Raw genomic sequence first — 14800 nt, 5'->3', positions numbered from 1 at the left:
GTCCATGAAAAGAATGACACGAAAAACTAGGGCTAAGGAAAGCTGTGCTTTTCCAAGCCAACTGGTATGTATTAATCTTTTGGTTACTTTGACTCTTATAACTGATCAGACATTCCCCTTTGGTCAATAGGAAGTTCAGGGCAAACTTATAACCCACTTCTAATTAATGAATAGGGCCTTAGAAAATGCATTTCTGACTAACTTTAAGTTAGTTATCATTTTCTCTTTGTCCTGCTTTTCTTTAATCCTAGTGCACCTTAGATTCTTTCTAGAAGCATAAGAAAGCAAAAATAGAGAGGAAGATGGAAAGTGAGGAGAGGGAGAGACAGAGAGAATGGAATAGAAAAACAAAAACATAACCACAATTTAATGAAAACCTACTTTGTGTTAGGTGTTGCACTGACTCTTCACATGTATGAGTTTCAATCCTTTATGTACATGACTCTTTAGATGTATCTCCTTAAGGACCTGTGAAGTTGCTAAGAGCCCCATTTTATAGGTAATGAAAATGAGGCATAAAGAGATTGGATAACTTATCCAAACCAACACAGTTAGTTGGTGCAGGCAATGCTGAGATTCAAACCCAGGCAGTCTAGCCCCAGGGCACCCACTATGCAAAATTAATAAACAGATGAAAGGGTCTTGCCTCCACTCTATACTGTTCTACTCTTATACTTGAACCCCTGGTTAACTCCCAGACCAAAAAAAAAAGAGTTTCTTTCTAAAGCTTCTTGATCTGGCACTGACAGCCCCCAATCCTAAATGTGCAGCATACTGGGCAAGGACAGGAAATGCCTCAAGGAATTTGTGAGCCAGAACGACTTAACTAAACTGTTTTTTTTTTTTTTTTTTTTGCGGTACGCGGGCCTCTCACTGTTGTGGCCTCTCCCGTTGCGGAGCACAGGCTCTGGACGCGCAGGCTCAGCGGCCATGGCTCACGGGCCTAGCCGCTCCGCGGCATGTGGGATCTCCCCGGACCGGGGCATGAACCGGTATCCCCTGCATCGGCAGGCGGACTCTCAACCACTGCGCCACCAGGGAAGCCCAACTTAACTGTTTTTTAAGGAGGATGAGCTCACGAAGGTTTTGTCGTTGTCATCAGGTGTTGCTAAATGCCAACAGTAGCCGTTTTTCTCCCTTACGTGTAGCCAGAAGTCACAGCTGGGTATGCGGGGGTGGGGTGGGGAGTGAGGGAGGAGGTGGGAGGTAGGGGGTGGTAAGATGGGTGATAGGAAGCTAGCCTTGCTTGGCATTTACTGAGGTGGTCTGAACATGTAATGCCCCCTTTGACTAAGAAAGCTGTGAGCATCTCTCGTAAGGGGAAGGGATTTCAGAAATTCCTAGGACATACTTTGAGATCCGAAGTGTGAAAAAGTCAGTTCAAGTAAAACAGTACCGAGTTCCTAGGGGAACAAAAATCTGAATAAGACAAATCTTGACCATTAAGAAAAGTACTGTTACTGTTAAAAACCAAACCAAACACAAAACAAAATAAAATAATGACTATTTATACTCAGAAAAAAAAAGACAATGAATGTTATTGAAAAATTATGTAAAACCTTCCACACCTCTGCTGTACATCAATGGCAAAATCAGCCCCACACCGTTAGGACCAAAAGTCCTCTGTGGCAAAAGTGTTCCTCAGAGCCTCTGTGATATTAGGAAATGGGCTCTTAATCTCATTATGTTGTCAACAAGGTCCCAGTTAATCAGTGTCACATTCATTTGGGTTTAGCCTGTTACACTTTTGCTTGCAATTAAATGCCACAAGGTCCAAATCAGCTTAAACGAGTCATTTTTCCCACTGGTATGGCTGAGTAACACAGCCAGCAAGGCAATACAGCTTGGGCAAAATATACCATAATTAATTACCAGAAGCCTAAAGAGAACCCACTCTATGAGTCTCCACATTTTATTTAACGGATTAAAAATAAAATACTATCAACAATAAACACTCCTGACTCGTAATAACTGTGCAGTTGACAAAGAATGTTTCAGTCATGTAATAGGTTTTTAAAAAATTAAGTAGCACATACTTAGCAGACTATATGGACGATATTATCAAGTAATTCTATGGGACTAATGATTTAAAAAATAAATTGATCCTTGATATATTTCCATAAAGGTGCTCCTTTAAAGCTCAGAATATCAGGAAAAATCACCAAAATAAGTGTTTACAAAATTCACATAAATATTGATGTGAAGTAGCTTGAACTCTGCGGTTTTACTGTTTGATATTTTGACCACAATCTCCCAGCATACACACCCCTTATAAACATATGGTATAGCTACTTCCTAAAAGCTATCTGATAATAAAGACCCTTAATTTTAAGTGCACCAGAATGTCTTAAAAATCCACTAGCCTCAATATTTTTATATTCAAAACATAATCAGTTTCATATTTATTTGAGGCATTTCAAAATTTGTTATCAAAAGGTATTAAAACTATTTGACAATAAACATTTCAGGATTAAGACTCTATCTGGCAGAAAGCTTTGGTAAGTCTCCATCTTCCTTAATTTTTTGAGCTGTTATTCTTTAAGCTCTGGGTTACTTCAGCTGAATTCTGCCAAACTTTTGCATATCAATTACTCATTTTCAGCAACATTCAGGGTATGCCCCTTGCCATTTATGGACCTGCCTAAGCAAAAGATTTGAGAGAAAAGAAGTTTCATTCACTCAATGAACATTAAGTCCCGGGTACCGGCCAAGGTTGAGGTCAAAGGGTGAATAGGACCTAGTCCCTGGTATAATTACTCTTAATTCGGAAAGGAATATGTTAGAATTAATGATTTAATTTTCACTTTTGACATGCCATTGCTCATGTTACCTTTCGAAATGCTCATATTTAAAACATGCAGCCTATGAAATGGTCTATTTAAAGAGCAATTGTCACATGAGGAACTAACGCCTGCATTTTTCAGCTCTTCCCATTCTTAACGGTCTTTAACCCAGCAATCAGAATAACGTGCTTTAGACTCCATCCACGTGTTTTCTTAAGAATTTATGGAAATGTATTGTCTTTATCTACATGTGAATAGTTCCAGGCCACCAAGGGGCCTTAGTTATGATCATTCCTGTTCTATCAAAATTTAAATCCAATTTCAAATGTGTTTATTTATTCAATTTCCCAAAGCCCTTCAGAAAAATTACTCCCAAGAACGCTAAAATGTGGACCATTCTCATTAACTGAAAATGGCACCTAATAGCACATGCCACTTCTCTTCTCTTGCCTTGCTGATGATATTTGATACAGAGAATCCTTGTTTCATGACGGAATAACCGGTGAACTCCTACTGCTCATCAGCTTAAAGGTCAAGGGTCATGCTGGTCACTCATGCTTATGAACACAAACAGGACAGACCTACCTCCTACGATGAGGCATGGAACGATGACTAGAAATGACCAAATACCAGAGAAACAATAAATAAAAAGAGTGTCAACAAAGCATGGAGCACCTAGTTGGTACCAAATAAATTAGACCAGCCACATTTATAAACGTTTCCCAACAGAAATAAATGTTTAAATATAAAAAACACAGTAAACAGAATCACTTGCTGTACAGCAGAAATTAACACAACATTGTAAATCAACTATACTTCAATTAAAAAAAAGAGAAAAAAATGCAGTAAATAATTTTTGATCCAGAATTTTAGTCCAGAATGTTCTGAGTATGAGCAAAATTGTTTATGCATAGTAGACACGCCAACTGGTTTTTACTGAACATCAATACTTACTGTCATTGGGGTATTATTGACTCTGACTTCTTGTTGGTCAATATTTTCCTTTAGAAAAGCACCTTGGATTTTCCTGCCTCTGTACTCTTATTTAAGCAGTTCGTTTCACCTAGAATGCCTTCTTCATAAGTTCCATATATCCAAATACTACTCACTGCCCAAAAGCCAGGCCAAACTTCCCCTCTCCTCCTCATGAAGGTTTCCCTGATCCCAGCAACTGGAGATAAGTGCTTCCTTCTTTGACGCTCCACAGAACTATCCTTGCGACATGATTAAGTCACTACAAGTTAGACTTGTCAGCCCAACATTTATTGAAATTCATCTCCTTTCTTAGACTGTAAATGCCTTGAAGGCAAGTGAAGGACTGCATTTTATTCATATTTGCCTATTCAGAAGCCTTAGCATGAGGAACTGCACACAGCAGATGGAATATCTACAAATTCATGATCTCAACGAACGACTACAAATAACCGTCATGGTACAACTCACACCCGACACTAATTTTAAACAGTTGTAAAAATTCATCCACTCATGATTTTTTGAACTTTCACCTTTGAACGTTTTAGGTGATAGAGACAGAGCAAAGAACAAGACAGACCCGTTCTCACGGATTTTACCTTCTGATGGGAAAAAAAAGACAATAAACAAAAAAACTCAGACTACAAGGTCAAGTAGTGATAAGCGTAGGGTAAGGGGAGAATGAAAGAGATAGTATTTTAGACAGGGTGGTCAGGAAAAGAGCTTTCTGGGGAGGCCACACTTGAACAAAGCAAGTGTGAGCCATAGGGAATATCTGGGAGCAGGACTTCTGGGCAGAAGAAAAAGCAAGAACAGAGACATTGTGGCAAAAACGTGCTAGGCATTTCAGAGAAATGGGTAAAGAAAAGTGGTAAGAATTACGGTTGGAGGGACAAGTGGCCAAATAGTGGGAGGCCATGTGGACCATATACAGTGAAGACTGGATTTTATGCCAAATGTGATACAAGTTACTGGCTGTTCTGATCAGAAGATGGCGTGATCTAAGTTTGCAAAGTATCACGCTGGCTGCTAATAAGGATAAAAAAGACTGTATTGGGGTGCTTGCAGAAGGGAGAGCAATTAGGAGATTACCATAGCAGCCTAGGGGAGAGGTGCTGGGGTCTTGGATCAGAGTTGTAACAGTGGTGGTGTAGAGAAGTGGGCAGATTTGGAATGTCCTTTGAAGGTGGAGCCTGTATTTGATGATAGATTGGATACGAGGTGTGAGATAGAGGGAGGAATCCAAGTTGGCGCCAACGTTTTGAGTTAAATTACTAAATGGAAGGTAAAACCATTAACTGAGATGGAGGACACTGGAGGAAGAGAAGGATGGTGGGGAAAACAAGAGGTCTGTCCTGGGTACGTGAAGCTTGAGCTGACAAATAGCATTCAATTGGACATGTCAAGTAGGTAGCTAAATAAAAGTCTACAGCTGGAGATATATATTTGAGACTTATGGGAATATAGCTGCAATTTATTTACACATATACATGCTTTGAGGTTATAAGGTTAACGTTAACTGGTATACTTTAAAGCCCACTTATAACCTATTAAAGTTAACTGAATTTAAAAAACAAAGTCACTTTAAACTGTTGCCTATCACATCAACAGTTGACCCTAATCCCAGAGGCATAAATAAGCACGCACATTTTGGTCAAACTTTAATTATAAAAAAGAATAAAGTATATTCTACCATAAATATTTCAGCAAATAGTCATATGAAGGAACATGAATGTTTAGAGATCACCTCTGTCATTGTATGTTAGCATGTCTGTGATTTCCTCTAGAAATTCCAAAATGCAGCCAAATTTTTTCCATGTATAACTGAAAGGGATCCTTCCCCATTATTTGCCACCTTTTTCTTTATCTCTTTTCCTCACTCCCAAGCTGTACCACACAGGATCCTTAAAAGAATAAAAACGTATTTTATATTGTCCTGGCCAACTTTGTGCTGCAGACTCAATGGAAAAGCCAGCCCAATATAGGTTCCTACTCAATGTATGTCATACACACATGTGCTAAAAGGAAGATTTGGGGAGACATGAGAAATCATCATTTTTCCCCCTTAATAATAAAATTAATCCCCCCCTCAACTCCACAATTTCCTAAAGAATAATTCTTTAGCTTATTTTCAAGTGAGGCTGTTAATAAGAAAAAGTGAGCAGAAAATTTGCCTGTCCCAACTACAACTGGTCAACCCAAAAGACACAGTCTATGTTAGGAAGGAAATAAAAAGTGAAGAAAGAACATAGTCCCAGGTCACCTGAGGGTTGCAACAGCCTCCTCTCTGGTTTTCTCTTCAGTCTCTCTGTGTTGATTCATTCTGTTATTTCATTGCTAAACGAATCCTTTTGAAGCACTGTGTATTAGCTTCCTACTGCTGCTATAACAAATCGCCACAAATTTAATGGTTTAAAAGAACACAAATTTATTCTCATAGTTTTGGAGGTCAGAAGTCTGAAATGGATCTTACTGGACTGAAACCAGGGTGCTGACAGAGTTGTGCTCCTTCTAGAGTTTCTAGGGGAAAATGTGTTTCTGTGCCTTTTCCAGCTTCTAGAGGCACCAACATTCCTTGGCTTGCAGTCCCTTCCTCCACGCTCAAAGTGAACAGCACAGTATCTTCAAATCTCTCTGTCTGACCCCTGCTTCCATCATCACCTTTCCTTCTCTGACTCTGACACTCTTACCTCCCTCTGATAACGACTCTAGTGATTCCACTGGGACGACCTAGATAATCCAGGGTTATTTCCCATCTCAAGATCATTAACAGTCACACCTGCCAAGTCCCTTCTGCCACCAAAATAACATATTGACAGGACATCTTGAGGGAGAGGGGCATTGCTCTCTCTACTACACATTGTTTTCAAACATTTCATTTCTCAGAAATGTTTTGCAACTGTTGTGGTTAATACTTAGGGCTCTGAGTCAACCACCCTGGATTTAAAACCTGCTTCATCATACGCCAGCTGCGTGACCTTGGACATGATTCTTAGTTTCTCTAAACCTTAGTTTCTGATTCTATAAAATGAGGTAGTATCTACTTCATAATTATAATGAGATAATGAATGCATAACACAGCATTATTTATTTTAAAATACTTATTGAGCTGCCCTCTATGTACCAGGCCCTGCGCTGGGATGTTATTATTCTTTCTGAGCATAGAACAAAGTCTGTGGTATTGAAAGCCCTCCACAAAGGCCTTCTCCTCTAGCGCTTATTGGCTGTCCCCTCACTGGCATTCATCATATACTACTTTGCCTTAATATCTAAATTCTTATATATGTGTGTGTATATATATATATATATATATATATACACACACACACACACATATATATGCCCTAGCTGAACTACAAGATCAAAGGGTAGTATCTTCTCTAAGACCTGATTCCATTTTAAAATAAAGAAAGCAAGTCATTCTAATCTGCCTGTCCCCCATCCACCCAATAGCACAGAGACCCCACATTCTGGCTGCCTGCTTTCTCTACCCTAATATGCTCTTAGCCCAATCATACCCTTCCTTGTGTTCTGTTTCCCATCTCACTCCAGCCTCACTCATCCCTAAATTCTACCCTGCTAGCTGCTTCTCGTTTTAGGCCTTCTTGGGCATTCAAACCTTGGCTTTCCGAAGTGGTCCTGGCCTCCTGTCTTGCTCACTCTTGTTTCTCAAGGAAGTTTCTGGAAGAGTGGCTCTTGCTCTGGGTCCAGACCTAGATAGAGCACTGTCAACGAGTAACTGGTGTGTTTTGAAGAAATGGTGAATGGAGGATTGAATGAAGGAAGGGATAGGGCAGAATCTTGCTACAATCTGGCTTCTTGTTTTTACTAAATCAGATAAAATGTAGATTGAGTTTCTCCTCTCAAAAATAAAATCATTTCATAAAAGCAAAGCCTGAGAAAATTGGATAAGCCCAAATCATGTATGACTATGTACCAGCATTGTGGAGAGGGTCTCCAGTACATAGAAAGTCAATCATGAGTCCAGGTTATTAAAAGAAAGGGATCTTTTCCATCCGACACCTAATGGCAGCAGCAATAATACAAAATAAGCTTTTAAAAATTGTTCTCCATTGTTCTCCATTATTTGGGTCTTTGATGTATCCTACATTATGAGCTATCAAAGCAAGGCAATACATTCAAGGGAGAGAACACTGCTAATGAAGGAAACATTAAAAGGTTATGCCTTCCCCCATTACTTTTGTCTTCCTTGCAAATGGTTTTAAAGGTCATTTTAAAAATAGCCTGCAAGGCTACAAAGGCCTCTAAATATTTAAATAACACAATGCGGTTTATTTTTACATAGTGTTCTAAATGCACATCACAAAATGTCTCACAGAAATGTCAGTCAAAGGCTAAAGAGAACAGAAAGGTACACTTGAAGACTGAACAGAAGGAAAACAATGATTCAGAAGAGAAGGAAGAGGCCTACAATAAATGGTACATAAACTAGTTGCATAAATGACAATACAACCATACACTTTAGATAATTAGAGAGACCCGAGAGAAAGGGGTTAAACTGGAGACAGCCCAAAGTCAAGATGTCACAATGCACTGGGGGAAAACCGACTGAGTCTTGAATATTCAAATGCTAGTCTGATAATGTTACTCTGAAGAAAGTAACTAGAGGAAATCGGATTTTGTGTTTGTTGGTTTTTTGTTTTTGTTTTGTTTTGTTAGCATTTACTACGTGCCATGTGCCAGGCCCTGTGCTCAGTATTTTATGTCACCTCACTTAGTCCTCATGTGTTGGGTTTTACATTTTACATTTACAGACAAAGAAAACAGACCCACGGAGGTTCAATCAATTCTCACAGGTAATAGTAAGTGGTAGAGTCCAGACTTTCTTCCAGATGTTTCATTCTTGAACTTGTAATTCAAGTTAGCTTCAAAGAATGAGAACCAGACAACAACCCAATAAGTAAAATATAGAACTATAAAGGAATTAGAAGGAAAGTATGATTTTGTTTTTGGTCTTACTTACAGCAGGGAGGGCTTTTCTGAACATAAATTCCAAGGGAAAGATAATAAAAAAGAAAAATTCTGCCACATCAAATTAAAAATGTCAGTACTTTAAGAATAGTTGAAAAAAGCCTACTGACAAATTCGAAAAAAGTACACAAATGGTTACTAGAAGAGCTCTTACGTAAATCACGAAGAAAAACACAAACATATCTACAGAAAAAAATTAACTTTCAAAGCAAAAGTAAGCAAAAGAATTGTAATGATTAATAAACATAAGAGAAAATGTCAGCCTTAATAGTGATAAATAAATGCAACAAAAGCCACAAGCGCATCTTCTGCTCAGTATGAGTGAAGGTTTGGGGAAAGGCAAATTATTATTGTTATTTTTTTGACTGATTGATTGGTTGATTTTTGGCTGCGCTGGGTCTTCGTTGCTGTGCGAGGACTTTCTCTAGTTGAGGCGAGGGAGGCTACTCTTCATTGCGGTGCGTGGGCTTCTTATTGCTGTGGCTTCTCTTGTTGTGTAGCACAGGCTCTAGGCACGCGGGCTTCGGTAGTTGCAGAACGCGGGCTCAGTAGTTGTGGCTTGCGGGCTCTAGAGCACAGGCTCCATATTTGTGGCGCACGGGCTTAGTTGCTCTGTGGCATGTGGAATCTTCCCGGACCAGGGATTGAACCCGTGTCCCCTGCACTGGCAGGCAGATTCTTAACCACTGCACCACCAGGGAAGTCCTGGGAGAGGCAAATTATTAACCTATTATAGCTTATTGGAGGACAATTTGGTATTACAGATAAAAAATATTGAAAATATTCATGTTCTTTGGCCCAGTAATTCCACTCTTAGGAATTTATCATTAAGAAATAGCCAGAAATTTATGCAAAGAATTATGAAAAAGTATCCCTATTGCAATGTTAGAATAGTAAAAAAAAAAAAAAAAAAAAATTCAACACAAAATGTCCAACAATAAGGATCTGGTTAAATAAATGTATGATATATTCTTAGGATGAAGTAGTAGACAGCCATTAATTTTTTTCTCAGCACAATATTTGATGATATGGAAAAGTCTTCATACAGTATTAATTTTTTAAAAAGCTGGCTTAAAAAAAATATATATATATATAAAAATATATTTCAGGGTTTACAAACTTGAATGCTTACAGAGGATGATAACAAGTGCATGTTGTGATGTGACCGGGTTTAAAAAAAGGCGACCACATGTCCTACATAAATGTGTTCACACATACACACATCCACCAGCTTGTGATGCTTGAATATTTGCCAAAAATGTTTAGAGTGGTTTATGGGATTATGAGTAATTTTTATTTTCCTCTGTGTGCTTTTCTATTTTTCTTAAATTTTATATATTAAAAAAACCCCTTACTTTTATAGTAAAAGTTCCAATAAATGTTATGAAATAGAAAACAAGAGACAATCAGCACCGGCCTGCTTTTAGACAGAAACACTGATACCTGAGGAGCCTTTTCCTATCCTATTGCAGAGCTCCTCCTGAGGAAGGGTATTTCACTGCCTCCACTTCACAACCCTGTCTATCTTTGACCAAGACATCTGAAAATGCACCAGAAATACTAAAGCAGTAGTTCTCAGTCCTCACTGGCATCTTAAGTAGCTGAGGAGCTTTAAAAAATACTGTTGCTTACACCCCACCCTGGAGATTCTGATTCAATTGGCCTGGGGTGGGGCCCAAGCATCAGTAATTTTTAAAAGTTCCTCAGCTGACTGTAACGTTGAGCCAGGGTTGAAAACTCCTGGTCCGACCTAAACTCTTCAGATTGCAGCTTAATGTCACTTCTCATTGCATCCTTTAAGAAGATGGGGAAGAAGATCATCCTCATTCTTTGTATAAGATGCTTGTCTCTATTTCTAGTCTATTTGAAATGATGCCTATGAATTTTCTCCTTAAAGCTGCATAGTCCTTCATTTGATAAAAACTTGATTATAAAGCACTGTATCACAGCACTATATCCCTTTCCTTCATGAGCTTAATTTTAGGTTTATTGACAGGATTACATCATTAATATCTTCCTTTCCTCCACTGGACAGTAAACTCCATGAGGGTAAGAACATTTTTTTTTGCCTTGTATGCCCATAATTTGCAGATTGAGTAGGTGTATATGGGCACCATGTCTAATCATTTATAGGCTCTCTGAGGATGACATTCACAATGCAACCTTTATGGAATTGGGCACTTACTGTGTACAAAGTACTATATCAAATAATGCATGGATATAAACCAAAGCATAGGCTCCAAGTGCTATGATTTAGTAGGGCAGAGATGAACGCAGACGGCTAAATGCATCACAAAGCCTAATGAAGAAATGACACTGCACAGGCAGAAACCCAATGGCATCAACAGATGGAGCAGTGGTTTTTCTGATTGGGACTTTCATGCAAGTGTTAATGGAGGAAATATCATTCAAGTTAAGCCTTGGAGGATGAACAGATGTTGATAGTTAGAAAGGGTGGAGAAAGGGCACTTGCTGCTATAAAAGACTGCCTCAAACTTACAGCTTAAAACAACACAAATTTATTATTGCACAGTTCTAAAGGTGAGAAGTCCAGGTGGGCACGGCTGCTTCCTCTGCTCTGGGTCCTACAATGTCAAAATCAAGGTGTTGCCAGGGCTGCATTCATTTCTGGAGGTTCTGGAGATGAATCTACTTTGAAACTCTTTCAGGTTGTTGGCCAAACTCAGTTCCTTGTGGTTGTAGGACTGAGGTCCATGCTTTACTATTGGTTATCAGCCAGAGACCTCTCTTAGCCCCTTACACTGTCTGTATTCCTCATCTCATTGCTCCTTCTGCCTTTAAACCAGCAAAGGTACACTGAGTCCTTCTTACACTTCAAATCTCACCAACTTCTCCTTTGGCTTAATTCTCTTCTGCCTCCAGCCAGAGAAAGTTCTTTGCTTAAAAGAGTTCATGTGGCTAGATTGGGCCCATCAAGTTTAGGAAACTCTCCCTATCTTAAGCTCTCTAATTACATCTGCAAAGTCTCTTTTGCCATGTATTGTAAAATATTCTCAGGTTCCAGGGATTAGGTCATGGACATCTTCAGGGGTCCATTCTGTCCACCATGCCAAGTAATTTGCAGGATAATCAGATAATCAGATATGGTTGGAGCACAGATGTTGGGAAATGTGGGGAAGGAGCTTGAGAGTCTTGAACACCAGCCTGAGATGTCTGGATTTTATCTTGACAGCAAGAGGTGGTTACGGCTCTGAGAAGGTAAATTTCATATACTAAGAAATATAAAATTGTTTCAGAAAATATCTCTTGTAACTTAATTCTGATAACACAATAGGAAGCTGAATGCCTGTGAATGCCGTTACAGCCCAGAACAGAGATACCTTAGCTGAAGCTACTTCTCTCTAGAGTTGTGGCTATCTTTCTGTACACGAATTATTATCCTGGGCACATCTTCTGTTCTTGTTCCCAATCTCTGGTCTAATGAAATAAATAAATAAACAGTCTAATTAAATAAATTATATATATATAATATGTATGTACTTCACATACACACATATAGAGAGAAATAGACCCTTGCTCTGTGTGTGTACGTGTGTGTATCCAATACTCTATTTTCCTCTTTGTAACTTTCCCTGATTCACTAAACATACATTTTCATTATCATCTCTGAGTAATAAAAAAAATTACTGATATCAACTCACCCACGTATAGGCTTTTGAGTGGCTACCAACTTTCACCTCTTGCTAAACATCAGAAACATGGCTAGGACTCAAATACCCCTAATAGAGATTAGGGCAAAAACAACCTGGTGGAAAAGTAAGCTATGTTCAGTTACTGAGTTCATATTCTGAGTACAAAAATATTGTATCATGACAACTAGAAATCTACACTTAAATAGCACCCTAACATTAAGGTTTGGCCCTTCAATCCCTATACACATTAAATCTATAAAAAGGAAGAAAACTATAAATCACCATCTTTAAGGAAATGCACATTGCAATTCTCGTGAAATAAATTCAGGCTTTCACAACATAAATTTTTTTCTCTTATGACTTAATACTTGTGTGTGTAGTAATAATTTCCTGGTCAAGAATTCAGATTCTGATGCCAGAGTGCTGGTTCAAATCCCCGCTCTACCGTTTTCCAGTAGTGCTGCTTTCAGTAAGTTACCAAACTCTCTGCGGCTTCCTCACTATAAATGGGGACAAAAATGATACCTACTTCAGAGGGTTGTTGTGAAGACCTGACACATGTAAAGTACTAAGAACACTGTCTAAACATCGTGAGTGCTTGACAAATGTTAGCTATTCTCCTTACTATTATTTTTAGATAAGTGAGATGTTATTCTCTGCAATTCATTTCCCCTCCTCCCCCCTCCTCCATTTCTAAGGGGAAAGAGGTTTTAATTTTATAAAGACAAACCAGTTCTCAGACACAATAATTAAGGCAAATAAAACAGTTTCCTTAGAAGCAAAAATCTTCCACATTTGCCCTTTCAATGTAAAACTTTGAAGAAAAGAAAAGATGAAGAAGCATAGGGTTGAAATCTACAGGCAAAGTGATTATAGAAAGCTGCATGGATGTTTCTGACTGAAATAAATACCTCCCTTCCTGCCAGGAACTGGGTTCTGAGCATGACTGAAGGTGAGAGGGGAGGTAAGAGAGCTGCACAAAACCTGGAATAAAGGAGCAACGTGATTAAACAAACTCATGACACAGTGATGACGTGCACGGAAGTTAACGCTGCCAGTTAAGAGGACGTGTTGAACACATATTATAATGCATTCAAGCCCTACACAATGACAGACTGTGTGAAGCATACGGACTGGCAGAGCTCATAAAACTTATGGTTCATGCATTACTACTCACCGCTACTTCCTACCTGCAGTTCTAAGAAAGACTCAGAAAGAGCCTGCCTTTAAACCATTCGGAACGAAGCACAGCCTCGTCCTTCTTTATGGTCTCAATTTATAAGAGGGTATTATCATTCTTTTCAAAGGAAAACATAAAAGTAGCTCCGAACTGAATAAGCATAATTATCAAACGTGTTACAACATAACATTTTCAGTCTTTCACTGAATGACTTCAAACATTCAACAAGTGATACTTCCTATGTACATACCATCCTGAAGTAATACTCTGAAACTTATTACATGTACTACTTTTTAGTATGATTTGCTTTAGAAATTAGTCATTTTTTTCAAAAGGAAAAAAACTTTGTAATGATATGGCCTAAATTGCAGCTATTTTGGAGGAGCTGGAAAAACTATATTTATTGCTTTTTGCTCCAGGCCACTCATATCTCCGTATATATTTCTGTTGCTTGTCTACTCTTTCTTTTCATAAAAATACATTCAATGTAGACACATACACTGAACACACAACTGCAGCTTAGTTCAAGTTAGAAGACACTGTATCAGCTCCTTTAAAAGCCTCATAAAGTTTTCTTTGCACAATTTTCCTGTCTAAAATCCCCCTCATTTTTCTTTCATGACATCAGAGCTGCAGTGGTTTTTAATTTCATTTCAATGGGAAAGATGTGGCTTTTCAACTTTATTTTACTAAAACCAACAAAGCACAATTTAAGGGTAAAACAGAAACACACACACGCACACACAAACACCCTTCTCCTCATTAAAACAATGTATTAAGGATGTAAGAAAGCATCAGAGGCACTTAAAACAGTTCAGGAATTTGGAGGGAGGGGAAGAAGGCAAGTCTAAAAGTCACTTTCCTCTCAAACATTGAGGGAAAAATAACCTTCAAAAAATCCTACTACTTTTTTGTAATACATTTTTATAATTTCAGTTATACCAGTTGGAATCTAATTCTGAGTATAGCTGTATTTGTGCATTTACTAATTAAGCCATCCAAATTATGGGAGCAGCCCTAGATAATGTGCTTGTGACATTTAGTTCTCTAAGAACTGTAACTTAATAGTATTAAATTTTCAACATTTTCTGCAAAGGTATCTTTTGATATCGAATTTCAGAGAATTCCATTTAACATACCACTTTACAGGTTCTCCTTCATCAAAGTTTATTAACTTTCTTTTTTCCTCTTCATTAATGTGTAACAGTTAGAGCTAGGTC

The 14800-nt window shown here is 38.4% G+C and overlaps 1 protein-coding gene across 15 annotated transcripts in view; it reads right to left on the bottom strand.

Moving 5' to 3' along the window:
- VTI1A (vesicle transport through interaction with t-SNAREs 1A) overlaps positions 1-14800 on the bottom strand; it is a 368921-nt gene that overhangs the window by 228149 nt on the left and 125972 nt on the right. For 2 of the 15 annotated variants that reach the window (XM_089898182.1, XM_089898183.1), the window contains one exon: positions 1-14800. This exon is cut by the window's left edge and continues 18853 nt beyond it; it is cut by the window's right edge and continues 25382 nt beyond it. The exons of the other annotated variants lie outside the window; for them this stretch is intronic. The gene's annotated coding sequence lies outside the window, so the exon portion shown is untranslated. 15 annotated transcript variants of the gene reach the window in all.

The sequence above is a fragment of the Delphinapterus leucas genome, chromosome 16 (assembly GCF_059928025.1).
Source record: "Delphinapterus leucas isolate spDelLeu-1000000601 "Yukka" chromosome 16, BTC_Dleu_Yukka2, whole genome shotgun sequence".
Lineage (NCBI taxonomy): Eukaryota > Metazoa > Chordata > Mammalia > Artiodactyla > Monodontidae > Delphinapterus > Delphinapterus leucas.
Note: the sequence above shows the minus strand (reverse complement) of the source record. Positions and strands in the feature narration are given on the sequence as shown.